At 51.4% G+C, this 13,511-nt stretch overlaps 1 protein-coding gene across 1 annotated transcript in view; it reads left to right on the plus strand.

Moving 5' to 3' along the window:
* Positions 1-13,511, plus strand: part of KCNB1 (potassium voltage-gated channel subfamily B member 1) — a 120,328-nt gene that overhangs the window by 86,202 nt on the left and 20,615 nt on the right. The gene's annotated exons all lie outside the window — the stretch shown is intronic.

The following is a 13,511-nucleotide window of genomic DNA, read 5'->3' on the forward strand; positions in this document are numbered from 1 at the left end:
TGCTGATGCCTGGTCAAACCCGTGACCCCATTTCTTACGTGTTTAACCCTGTGCCTGTATAACACAGGAAATTGGAAGGCACAGCCTGGCATGACCGGGCAGCCAGGTGTGACACCCAGATATGAGCACAGGGTCCCAGGGGGTTAGGATCTAGGAGCTGTTGACTTCACCAAGAGGTAGGAGCAAGGGCAGGCGTAGAGCCTGACTACCTGTGTGGAGCTGGCCCTCGGCCTCGCTGCACCTCTAATTCAAGTGGTGACTCACGGCCTGGAACTATTAGGTAGATGGCATATGCAGTTACCGAGTGGTGTTTTTCAGTGCTCATTTTACTTATTGCATTATATTTTGATTTATAATTATATACTCAGAGCATTCCTCTCCTGGGCTCCGTGCGTCCTTGCCAAAATTAAAAAGTACAGTTAGCAAAACTAAAGCCAGCAGATGCTCAGAGCTCTCGGTCAAAAATAACCAGCCAGAGCTGACTCTTTTTTCCACCAGTTCTTCATACATTTCCTGTTCTCCCTACATTTTCTTTCCCATGGATCTCAGGACAAGGAGAGCAGCCCCCATACCAACCGCCTGGTCCCCCAACAGCAATGCAGAGAGCAAGAAAACAGTTCCAAATCCTTCGCCAGATAAGGAGCAGCATTTGCTGGTAGTCCCAAGCCTTCCAAATTCATCTATTTGCACTCCTGGGAGTTGTTAGTGCTGGGAGAGAGGTTTGTGTAATTGCTGGGTGGGATTTGCAGGTGCCTTTGGGAGGTGATGCAGTGCGGCGATTCGGTACCTGCCTTTCTTGTTCACGTACATTCAGCGTCCTGCGAGGACGATCTGGGGACTTAGGGTGGGGTTTCTGGAAAGACGACGAGGAACAAACTGTATAGCTGGTGTCTTACACCGGGGTATGTGTACAAACACGACAAGTCAGACTAGCTCCAGAACCAGTGCCCTCTCCTTTCCCGGGGCAGTGGCTGGTAGGTGCTACCAGAAGAGATGAAGCCAGGAACTCAGAAGCTGCCTTTACAGTCCTCTGTTAAGGAGTCAGCTCAAAGGGCTCTGCTGGAAAGGGCTGTGCAACCAGCATCAACAAATTATCCGCTAAAAAATCCTCCGTGGGGTCTTTAGACAAGGTGAGGCAATATTCACAGGTTTGCCTCTACCAAGTATGAGTGACAGCTGGCAGGACGGCATCCAAAGAGGCAGTCGGAGGGTTATTAAACCTGCCAGCAAAGAAAGCACAATTTCATAATTATTTCAGGCTTCCCTTGGAGATCAAAGAGCAAAGCTGACACGGGGCTGGTAGGGAATTGTCTAGATTTAGTGTGAGGCAAGAAGAGGCTAACGCTGCGATTACTGCTGGAAATGACTGATGGGGGAACACCTATGGAGCCAGGAGCTGATTAAGGATAAAAAAGCCTTGCCTTTTGCTATTAGTGAAGTAAAAAGGAGGCACAGTCTGGCTGTGGCAGCAGGCTTTCATGGGAATGCTGCAGCAGGGAGCAGTGCAGTGCTCCAGCGCGGTCCCAGCAGGTCTGCCCCAGCGCGACATCGCACGTTGGTTGAAGAGGCTGCTGGGAGAGATGCTAATTGGGGTGAAACCTGCCAATTTCTGTGAAAATTCTGCATCTTCTTGAAAGCTGCCCATAGAAATTTAACTTCCCCAAAATGTAAAATGTAATTTCACATTACATTAAAATTTTCATCACTTAAAATGTAGCTTTTCAAACACAGTAAGAAAAGCCAATACACACCGTGTGTCACCCAGGAGCTACATTTCTAGGTACGTGCGTGACTGGGTCTTGTCCTGTTGGGAAGGGCACCAAGCCACCCAAAGGCAGAGCAGTCCATGCGAGGAATGGAGCAATATCCTTACGGCACGGGTGTTAAGAGTGGGGAGGTGCAGGAAATCCTTTTCTAGTCTGAAATAATTTATAGAAGGATTTGAAAATTTTCCTTTCCCAAATTGGGCAATGATTTTTTCCCACAGACCCTATGTTTTGAGTCTGAGTACTCAAGACATTTTATTTCAGTATTTTCAGACCATTATATCTCAAAAAAATCCTGATTTATTTAAAATTAATAAATAAAACTAGGAAAAGAAGGTATTTTGAGCTCAAAGGGGAACTTTTCATTAAACATTGTTGAACAGGAGAATTCTGGGCATTCAAAAATATGCATGTATGTTTTAACCAGACCTTGAGAAGCCAGCTCTTGTTCCCAGAATGTTCCTGCTTTGATAAATGAGCGCATTGTGACAGACATTGCTGTAATATTTCCGGCCTGGTCACGTTCAGAGCAATCCCACTGATGGGTCAGGGAGAAAGAGATGAGTTTGGTGAGGTGGGGAGGCACAGCAAGAACTGGAGTCTTTAAAAGTCAGCCTAGAGCTAAAGGCTGAACTGAGCACGTGCTTTTTTATAACTGTGTGAAATATCCCACAGGCTAAGGGGGCATGGTGTGCTCCCGAGGGCCCTTAGCAGGCTGTGGCACCGTCCCCGCGCTGCTCCTGGAGCACAGAGGCACGCGGTGGGGCAGCAGGGGAGCGCTGCCTGATTCCGCCTCTTCTCTGCACGGCCCCAGGTGGGCCAAGGCCTGGCAGCACCTCACCAACAACAAATGCCCTCAGAGACAGCCACGGCCTCTCGCTGTGTGATTTTGTAGCTGGGGAATCTTTATACAGAAACCAGCCCAGGCTGCCTGAGGAATAAGGTCAGTACACAGGCCAGACAGCACGCAGCAACGCTGAGTAGAGCGGGGCTTTCCCCTCTGCTTCTAAAGGTTTTGCAGCCACCATTCCTCTTCCTGCCAGTATCGTGGGCTGCTGGCAGGTCCAGGGAGCATCCACATACTCAGTCCTAGGGAGAGCTTTCCGTTTTCTGGGACGGATTTTGACTTTTGTTGAACGAGCACAACTATAGCTGCAGTTTTTGTGTGTTGCTGAAGCTTGCAGACGGCTACTTGTGCTTCCTGAAGGCAGAGGGAAACCCAGCAGCAGTTGGTATCCAAATCCAGCAGAGAACTGTACCTCTGGCTCCAGGACAGCCTGATTCCTGGAGATCTGCTTTTGTTAGGTCGCTTTAAAAAATAGCTGTTGCCTTTGTTGTGATAGAGTTGCTTAAGAATTTATCCATGCAACAACCGAGACAGGAATGTAAGAGGATTATAATAATGTTTTCTCTGGCCCGTGTGGGAGGATGTCATTTCTGCTTTGGTCAGTTCGCTGATAATTGGGCTCTGCAGCCAGCAAGCAACTGCATCTCTCTGGTGCAGGTCTTTGGAACAGGGGGGATCTCACTGATCGAGACAGTGGAAGGATAAACTGTCTGGTTCTGATGACTGAGGGGGTCCAGGCGATGTTCACTGCAGGGTGGCACTGCAGTGGGAACTTCTGAGCTCTTACCACCCTACAGACCCTTTCCCACAAAGGCAGCTCCATTTGGCAACACCAGAATCTGACCTGACTTCCTTGCCTGTCTGGAGAAGCTTTTGCGGTGCCCTCAAAGTTCACTCTGCTGTTTATGCTGTTCTAAAATGAGTTTCAGCACCCTGGGCATTAACAGGGTTGTTGCCCAGTAAAGTCAGTCTGTGAAAAACTTGTAGTTTTTTGAGCAGACTGGAAAAAAATAAAATCATACAATTTCTACGGATAAGAAACAGCATTTCTAAGAATTCTGTTGATAAAAAGCATCCTGCCAGAAGTTACTTAAATAACACCTCGCTGAGATTTCTGTTACTCAGAAATTTGTATTGCCTCAGTTCCTATAAAATGAAAACCCAGGGCTGGCTTTTTTTCCAGGACGGTTGGCTCCTGACCACAGGGGCTTTTGGAAAAGGGGCAGAACGTGGCAGGGATGTGGCACCCGCTCGTGGTGTTAGTGGCCTCAGGCACAAAGCCACCAGGAGATGCAGCAGCTGACAGCCCCAGCTCCTTCTTACAGCAGCAGGCTCCAAGGTGGAGGCAGGGGCCTGGCACATCTGCAGGAGGAGACCCAGAGGGTGAGGCTGCAGCTCCTACAGAGATGTAGGAAGCTCTGCTTGCGCCTGCCCCGGCTCCTTTACCAGGACTGCCCCACTGTACGCTGCTTACGTGCTGCTGCATGAGCCCTGGCAGTGATCGCTCAGCTAGATGGACACCAAGACGCTTCCCAGCCAGTTCCTTCAGCACTCCTCTTGGATGCAAAGACGTTATTCTTCCCAAATGCTGTGTGCCCAGACTCATGCCCGTCTGGCTGCGCTCACACCGATCCCTGTGAGCACCGACACCGCAGCCCGTCGCTGTCTGCTATAACGGGACCTGCAGGGTATTCCCAGACACTGACCTCTGTGAGAGCCACAGGGACCTGTGGAAAGAGGCACGGCTTCACATGGCTGAAGCTTCCGTAATTACTGAGATAGAATGTTAATTAATTCCTTAATTATATTGAAACAGTGATCAGAGGTTTAAAAACTAACCTCTTCTACCTGATGCCTCCAGTGCAGCCCCTGCCCTGGCACAGCTCTGGTGAAGTGCAGGGAGGTGCTGGGGGAGGATCTGAGCTCCAAGGGCAGGGCACCAGTGCTGGCAGGTGCCCTGGGGGCTACAGGGCAGCCTTAGCCCTGGTGTGACAGCAGCACCCAGAGCCACGGAGCAGCCATCAAGAACAGTTTCAGCTTGAACCTTGAGGCAGACCTGCCAGGTCCACATCTTGGAGAAGCACAAATCTCCACCCAGAACACATGAAGGTAGCTTAGGAAACATGAGAGTTCCCTTTTAGAAATCAGTATCCACCTCTGTCCTCCCTGCTCAGCCCGAAGGACACAGGCAGTTCGTGTCTTGCACACAGCAGCACCCGGGATGGTGCTCACGGGGCTCACCTGGAGCTCGGGTCTCTGGAACATCAGGCTCCTTCCATCCTGTTATTTCTAAAACACTTTGGGTTAGGACAATACAGAATACCAGCAGACGTCATTAGGCCGTGCTACTGGCCCATGTGAGCTGGGATGAGCTGCTGCCCTCACCCTGCACTTCCCGGACCATTCCCTGGGCTTTTGTCCCCCTTGGCCTTGTGCTCCTGCGGGCTCTGCCTGGCCTCGTGGTCCTGAGGAGCCAGCCTCGTTGATCTAGCTATTTTCCTACTCCTGTCAACATGAATAAACCATATCCCCTTTAAGCTACCTACAACTTTTGACAGCTATAGTGATGTAAATAAAGCAGCTAACGCAGATGCTAATATTAATTCGCATGACCCAGTTGTGCTTCACTAATAGTATCTGGGTTACCAGGCAGGCGAGGCAAGAACACAAAATATTTAGCCTGTCTCTGTCTGTTACACCAAAAAGCAAGCGTCTGAAGATATTCATTTCTACAGCTAAACCTCAGAGGCACCCTCCATTAGGAAAAGGCAGGGGAAAGGCCTGAGAAGGTCACAGGCACCCACACTCGGTGAGGGTCAGTAGCTAAGCCCTGCTGGCCGCACACCGGCTGGTACAGCACCCTTGGTGTGCTCTGAACGCGCTGCAACGTAACGGGTCGGGGCTTATCCTGTCCGGGGCTGGGCGTGCATTGCACGGACTGCTGTGGCACTCGGAGGTGAGCTGCTTGCAGGACCGAGCCCTGTGAGCTGTGTTGTGGTTTGTTACAGTGGTATTTATGCTGTTAGTTAGCAACAGCGAGACTCTTCTGGGACTGCAGGACGATCAGCCCCGCAGCCTGTGCGCTCCTGCACATCCCTTGGCTCCTGCCCAGGAGCTCCGCTGGCGCTTGGCTTTTGGGAGAGCAATTCAAAGGCTGTCAAGGCTTCTGTGTGCAGAAAGGGAGAGGTGAGAAACATGGATTTTGTCACCTAGCTGTACGCAGCTGAAACGAAGTGGCTGGGACATTCAAATCCGCCCTGACATCCCTCGTACAGCCGGACACGGCTGCTCAGCTCTCCGGCGTGCGTGGGCGCTCACAAGCCTCGCGCTGATGTTCAGCACAAGCGGTCCACGGGAGCACCGGGGCTGCTGCAACCCAGCTAGTTTTTACTAGCATTGTGCTTCTCACAGCAGGCTTGGAGGCTTAATTAAGCTTCTAGTGTTCTGTAAAGTTCATTTCACTGTTCGGTGGAGGACAGTTTAGGATAAGCATAATAGGATTGCCGCTGCTATATACAGCCACATAAGCCAGGAAGTCCTCATAATGGGCCTTTACCCTGTAGGAAAATCTTTTCAGAGGATGCTTTTTATAAACTGTGCAGTTACGCACGCTATGAGTGTTTGGGGGAAAGGCATCCTTCCGTACGCAGGTCTGCCAGTACCAGCCCAGGTGAACGCTCTGCAGTAACACGGGCCTCACAAAGCCCACTAAGGGTGCTAGTCGTGTTTGCTGCCCTGTGGTGTGGGCTTTCCTTTTAGTCACCTCCCCTGCTGCTGATCCTGGGGCTGGAGCTCCAGTGAACGTTGACGGGGGAGGCGATGGCTGCATTCCTGCGGGGAGTTGCAGGATTCACCATGTCACAAGGCAGGAGCAGGGCTGCGTTCATTCGGGAATGGCTAACGCATCAGCACGTCCCACTAGGAGCAGAGATGGCTTCTGGGCTACTGCCTGCAAGAGCCAGAGCCCTGCTGGGCCCTCAGGCACGGAGCCCTGCTGGCTGTGCTCTTTGAGAGCAGCACAAACCTGGGAGTTGTCCCTGGGGCACGAAGGAGCACGCTGCACTTAAAACAAGGCGTGTTTTTAAAAGCACCCGGTGCTGACCTCTCACTTGGGCTGTCCCTATGGTTCTTAAAAGAGCTGCCAGCTCAGAAAAGCCGGCACCAAAACACCCTGGCAGATCAGGATGCAGCACCGAACTGATGAGGAGGTGCCAGAAGGCATCCGTAGCACCCACGGAAAGCAGGAGACCTCTTCCCACTGGCTCTGGTCACCTCAACATTCAGCCCGCTCCTTAGCATCCTTTTTTACTGTTGGGTTGATTGGCGCTTCAGTGAGCTCTTAGAGGAGGAGGCTGAAAGCAGATGGCAGAAATGTGGGGGTGCCTTGATCCCCTGGGGCATCAGCTGGGCTCAACGCAGTGCCTCGGGGCAGGGGCACGGAGAGATGCCAGCAGGTGGAGGGGCAGGGGGGGCTTCTGGGGAGCAGCGCCATGCTGCAAGGCATTCACATCGCCCCGAAGCACAGGGACAGAGCTCAGCAACGGGCAAATCATCCCGCTAATGCTGCTCCCAGCCGGGCCGATGCGGGGCGGTTTCCTTATCTGTGCCGTTTCTGCAGAGCGGCAGGTAATTCACAGATAAAACAATCAGTGCTTATACACACATGCAGACACTTAGGAGCTATTCCTAAGCTTTCCAAATCCCTTAATATACCTTATGTATACAGTTTGGAGTTTGTAGATTCAGCATGATAGATTGATTTCACACGCTATCTCGATGTGAAATGACATTAATAACTAAATTCTTATGTTTTTAGCCCTGGCTAAGCTACTGCAGAGCACTGAGCTGTAAACGCGCCCAGGGTGCAGCGGCAGTGCAGGCAGACCACGCTGCCTGCTTGTAGCTGGTGTTACTGCCTGGATGATACAAAGCCCAAGTTGCGCTGCAGCCATCGGAGAATTTGACCAAATAATTGCAGTTTGAGTATATGCCGTAAACTATCGTCTGGAATTATTGTTTTTGTTTTCTGTGGCTACTCCAAAATGGAGAAAAGGCATGAGAACCGAGTGGCTCGTGCAGGCTGGCAGGGGGAGTTGCTACGGCCGTTTGAACCAGGTGACTCCAGCTTTTGCTTGGTGGGTTTTTTTGCAGACACCCCCAGGAATTTCCAAGGGGTTTCTCCAGTAAAAGCAAGCAGGCAAAACTCCTGGCTTTTCTCTTCACCCAGCTCACAGTGAAAGGGGAAACACGTGGTCCCCTTGCCCGGCGGGCACAGATGCTGACCTACCTGCCGAGCCCGGGCACACTTGTTACACCGGGGGTTGTGTGGCAGGCACACAGCACAGCCTCTGGAGCTGCTCTGCTTGTGCCCCGGCGTTTTGCATCTCCCATGGCGATGCCGTGGCTGTACTACCAAGAATGGAGCTTTCGAGGAGCCTTCGGTGCTTCTCCCTTTTGCCTTCAGAGGAAAAAATATTTCCACTGCGTAAACCAGGCTGTGGCCAACCACGGCTATTGTTTTGTCTACGTTTTTATGTCCCTTTCAATATACTTGTCAGCTCTACCACGTTCTGTCTGTTAGAAAGCGCTAGGGTTTACACATTACCTCATTAGTCTTACTGTCTACCCAGCATTTTTTCCGTCCTACATGTTCCTCACTCCTTTTACATCACTGTGATTAAATCGTTTGCCCGGGCCATTAGCAACGAGCCTCGGTGTTTTTACACTCCTGGCTCCGTAGGAGATGGTGTGGGAGAGGGCCGGGGAGGGGGAATACGTCGACTTTTAAGTCACAAGCTGGGGATGTCAGCACAGAGCAGCGCACGGAGCGCGCATTTTGCAGTGCTGCTGTCGCAAAGCAACACAGCAGAGCAGTGGCTCTGTGTCAAGAAACATTGAGCAGAGCAGTTTCTGTGTTTATTTTTTGGAGCAGCCTGAACTAGGAGAAGGAAAAAAAACACACAGTAGCCTACCCAAGTGAGCAGACGGACACCTTAGGTTCCTCTGAAGCCGTTTCTCTCGAAAATGAGGTTGGAGCCCGGCGACCAGCCCCAGCAGCACGGCTGCGAGGCAGAGCTGTGCGAGGCACGCAGGGTTAACCGGTGGCCTCCCAGCAGAGGTTTTCCACTTGATTGTTCTGCTGCTGGATCGCCCACCGGGGCTGCCGTAATTAAGGCCCTGTCAACTTCCAGCAGCCGCCTTTACACGCTGGGATTTTCGTGGGGGTATAATTTAACCCAAAGCTCTTGCCTGGCAGCACATTATTTCGCAGGGTTGCTTAAAAACATGTTTAAACCTTTCCAAATTACAGATTGGCCCCCAAAAATGCTTTCTCAAACTAGGGTCACCTTTTTAAATATAGGCATGGAAACCTGGCTTGTAAATTATCCGGGTACCTGTGGGGCGTGGGGCTTTCAGGGGGCAATTAAGGCGCGCTCGGAGGCAGGCGCCTGGAACACCGCCGGTCTGTGCTGCAACAGCGGGCAGCTAACGAGGGCTTAAAGGAGAGAAACTGCAAGGGAGGAGATGTGCGTGGCTCCCCATCAGGCTCTTACGGAGCCTGTTCTCTGGATAGTCCCATCTGCTGCGGGGACGTGCTCGCACCGTGCAGAGCCGCGCGGTTTCTGCTCCTGCGAGCAGCTGCAGTGCCCTGTGCAGGTGGGAGGCAAGGGAGAGGCTCAGCAGCACTGTGCACGTACACGGAGGGACCCTGAGATGCGACACAGGGTCTGTTCTGGGGGGAAATCTAGGTCTCGTGAAGGATGGCCAGCCATGAGGGGTGGGGGGATGGCTGGGACGTGCACCCAGGCACCTGCTCCTGTGCACCTTCCCTCTCCCTGGGGCCACATCCAGGCTGCACAACCTGCTGGCAGGATTCGGCCACAGGACTGGAGCTCAGCGCAGGTGCTTAACGCGGGGATATACCCGGAGAGCCCATAAAGCCCTGTGCTGCGGGAGGGAAATCCCCGTGACATTGCACCTGACTGGAGCAGCGGGAAGGAACTGATGCGTTGAGCCACTGTGCCACCTGGAGTCTGTCCACTCGGTGCTCACACAGCCGTTCGTCTGCCAAAAAAAGAACACCCTAATAGACTTATTTTCTTCAGAATAATAAAACAGAGAAACAGCAACAAAGCCAAGAACGTTGAGATGGTGACAGCAAGAGTCTGGCTTAAATCCCCAAAAATAACATCAGCTAGAGCCTGATTTTGAACCAGCAGATAATGTGCTGCAAACACAGGGAGCTGGGGATTGTTATTTTTTTCTTCAAAAGATTCGTTTTTAGCAATCATACTTGTCATTTCTCTTTGAGTATAGTTCCTTCTGAATTCCCCATTTCTTCTACATTTTTGCACCATCTTCACATAAAAGTAAATTGGCTGCCAAATTGGCTTTCTGTGAACAGCAATTTTGGAAGGATACAGGGTCCGACCTGGCTTCCTCTGGGCATCCAAACCTGCAGGGAGAACTGCTGGAAGAGATGGGTGAACCCTACAACAGGCCCTCCAGAGCCCTTTTTCCAGGCTGCCTTTCACTGGGGGCATGCTCCCACACCAGTTTTAAGCTCGTTAAGCTTTCAGAGTTATTTTTTGGTGCCGAGAGAGGAGGTTTTGCAAAAGACCGAACTGAGAGGTGGAGGTCTGGTGCACCACATACGACAATCTTTGAAAAATCCCGTGTTTAGCCCGGTTTTGCTCAGGCTGTGGCATGCTCAGTGTGGGAGCCAGGCTGACCATCTCCCACCCACAGGGGTGCAGTGGCACGGGGGGGGGCTCTGCCCTCTGCCCCCAGCAAAACCCTCCTGGCGCGGCCGTCAGACACCGCTGCTGGCAGCGAGCAGGGACACGGCCCCTGCCGTCACTTTGACAAAGCGACCCTGCTGGCATGCTGCTGGTGCTGTTGATAGTATTTTAGGAATTTTCAAGAGTTGTTTTATTCGAGGGATTTGAAAGGTAAACTGTCAGCCTTTCAGTGCTCCTCCGCAGAGCAGTGAAATAATCCAGAGGCATGGGTTTGCTGGCTCGTTTTCTTCTCTCTTTGCTAACTGGGGTCTTTGTTAGCCGAGTGGTTTAAGTGGGTTTTGAAGCAAAATCTAGAGGTGTAGACAGGATGGGATTTGATTAAGGCATCTTTAAATAGAAGCCATTCCTTCCCTTCCCAAACTGCCCGGGGTAAAAGCAAGCAGCTGCTGCTTACCAAGTACTTGTGATTTTTTATTTGGTTTTCAATAGCATCGTATCTTACATGCAGGTTTAACACAGCCTGAGCTGCTCTTCATGTTTTCAGGAGCAGGTTTTCAGCCAGAATGCCCTAATTCTGTCTGGTTTGGCATCCAACATGCCCAAAGGCAGAATTTAAACAGAAAGTTTCCCCTGGTCTTGTGGGCCAGGGTGGTGGGGCAGGGCAGTGGCAAACGCAGAACCCAGTGTTTAAATCTTTTTTGGTAAAAAGTAAAAGGCTTCCCAGGTGAACAGTCTCTCTCATGACTTTAGTTCTTCAGTCTTGTTCTTGAGCTGACATCTGCAGTCTGTGGGGAGGGGGATGTTGAAGTCCCACTGTTCACAGAGCGCATATCACACCTCCATCTTCCATGGGAGCACACGCCTGACCCGTCTGGGTCTCCTTTTAACAGCCTCCAGCTGGGATCCTGCCTGGCACATCTGCGGTGGCACAGGATGAGACCATCCAGAGCAGAGCATTATTTATTCTTTCTACAAAGGCACACAGCATTAGAGGAAATGAGCTAACAGTGACAAACCCAAACCACGCATCCTCGGCCAAGCATAGCTGCAGTGGTAGCAATTCTGCAGCCATTTTATTCCCCCTGAAGTGAGGGGCAGGGCCCTCCTCCTCCCCATCCGCCTTGCGATGGACCTGTCCTTGCCGAGGTAACCTGTCATCCCGTGGCGATTCCCTTCTCTTTTCTCTTACTTTTCTTTGAGGCGCTGTCAATGTTTCGTACCTGCTTGTCATCTCCCTCATTCTGATGTAGCTCTGCGTAGCCAGCAAGGCTGCTAACCAATGGAGAAACGGAGGAATTTTTTCCCCTGTGCTTTCAATAGAAGCTCACTGAAAGCTACAGTTTGGGAATTTGGGAATTTCCAACCCAGGTGGAAATCCTTCCCCAGAGGCCTGTATCAGGACAGGCTGTGGTTTCCATGCAAACTGCCGAGCTGCATCTTGCAACCAGTGAATTAACCCACAGCAAAAGTTGGGACCAGATCATAAGTGCTGCTGATTTACAGAATTGAATCACATTTTCCACATGTGCTGGGACATTGGGGTGCTCTCAGAGCCTCCCAACTCTGCAGCAAGCTGAGCTGCGTGCTGTGCACAAGTGCTCCCCAGACATTGGCATTTCTGAAACCTGCCTTGCAGGGGTGTGCTTCCAGCTTATTTCTACCTACCACTGAAATAATCAAATAATCTCTGGTCATTGGATTATTTTTTTTTAAGGTGTGTGTTTGAAGTGATCAAAGTGGCTTTTCAAAGGTTTTCTTCATGTGATGGGCTGAGCTTAGGAAGCTCTCAAGGTAAAACCCAAACAGCCTAATGACTCCGGGACTCGGATCTCACCTCCAACAGCAGCAATGAGCCAGGAGAAGATGAGCAGTTCAGGAAACAGAAAATGAACCTTTTGAAGCCAATAATACCCTCTGGCAGCGAGCAATCAACTGACAGAGAAATGAGAGAGAAGGGTAAAAAAAAAAAAAAAAAGAAAAGAAAGGCCGTTCAGCCAGGCGGCAGGAAGGGCAGCGCCATAAAGCAGAACTATCTCGTAAATAGAGCAGCACCTTCCTTCCTTCCTCTCCTTCCCAGGGGACAGTGGCCATGGGAACAGACACGCTTCGTGCCCTCTGAAGGGGATGCAGGAGAGAGCAGATTGACCCTACCTGCAGCAGGTTAATGGGGACACACGGCTCCAGTACAGCTACTGTTGGGATGGTTTTTCCTCTCTAAGAAGTAAAGGAAAACAATAAGGCAACGTTAGCTTCCCTGATGAGGCAGGCTGGCCGGGACTGCCTTGGGAATTGCCAGCTCACTCCACGGAGAGCCTCAGCTGCTGGGGACTTTCATTCACAGCTGTTCTGTGCCTGATTTCAACCATTTAAAGGTTATTCCTAGATCCCCTTGGTTGTTCTTGTAAACATATGTACCTGGCATACTGAGGAGGTTTTTTTCCTCGGTATTTTGTCCTCTGTAAATGTTTCTCAGTGTAGGTTGGGTTTGTTTTTCCCACTCTGCACTGTGTGTCTCCCTGGGCTGGGTTTCTTCCACGTATCATTTCCAAATACGCTGAATTCTCTTAGGAGCAAGCTGGGATGTCTGTCAAACCTTGCCCCGTAGGGGATTCTTAGCATTTTGTGCTGCAGCCATCAAGAGGCCAAACAGAAGAGTAGGAGGTGCCCATTTCTGCAGATGTGCTGAGCTCTGGCTGACCCCAGGAATGCTTCCTGCAGCAACCAGACCGTGGCTCACACTTGTCCATGGGGTAAATCCCCCAGCTCAGCAGTCAGCTTTGTTGCTCTGGCATTTTGGCATAAGCCACCTGGGTGCTTTGTTCAGGACCCACCTAACATCTGGGCTTCCCCACGGACCAGCAAGCGTACGTGGAAAGAGTTAAGCGCTGCCCTGGGGAAGGTAGGTCTTACCGCTCTGTCTCCCTGCAAGAGCAGAGTGCTGAAGTGTCTGCCAGAGCTCGTTAGGGATAATGCAACCTGATCGGAAACAGAGCTTTATCCAGTGGCTAAATGAGCCCACGGGGTGGCTTTCATCTGACCTTGCACTGGATCGCAGGGTCTCCCTCGGAGGCACGGCTCCGCACAGCAGCTCTCAGCTGCTCGCGCTCTCTTGCCGAGGAGCGTTATCGGGGAGAGGCAGGACAGATGTCCCTGCTG

This window comes from Anser brachyrhynchus (genome assembly GCF_964034855.1).
Source record: "Anser brachyrhynchus genome assembly, chromosome: 16".
NCBI lineage: Eukaryota > Metazoa > Chordata > Aves > Anseriformes > Anatidae > Anser > Anser brachyrhynchus.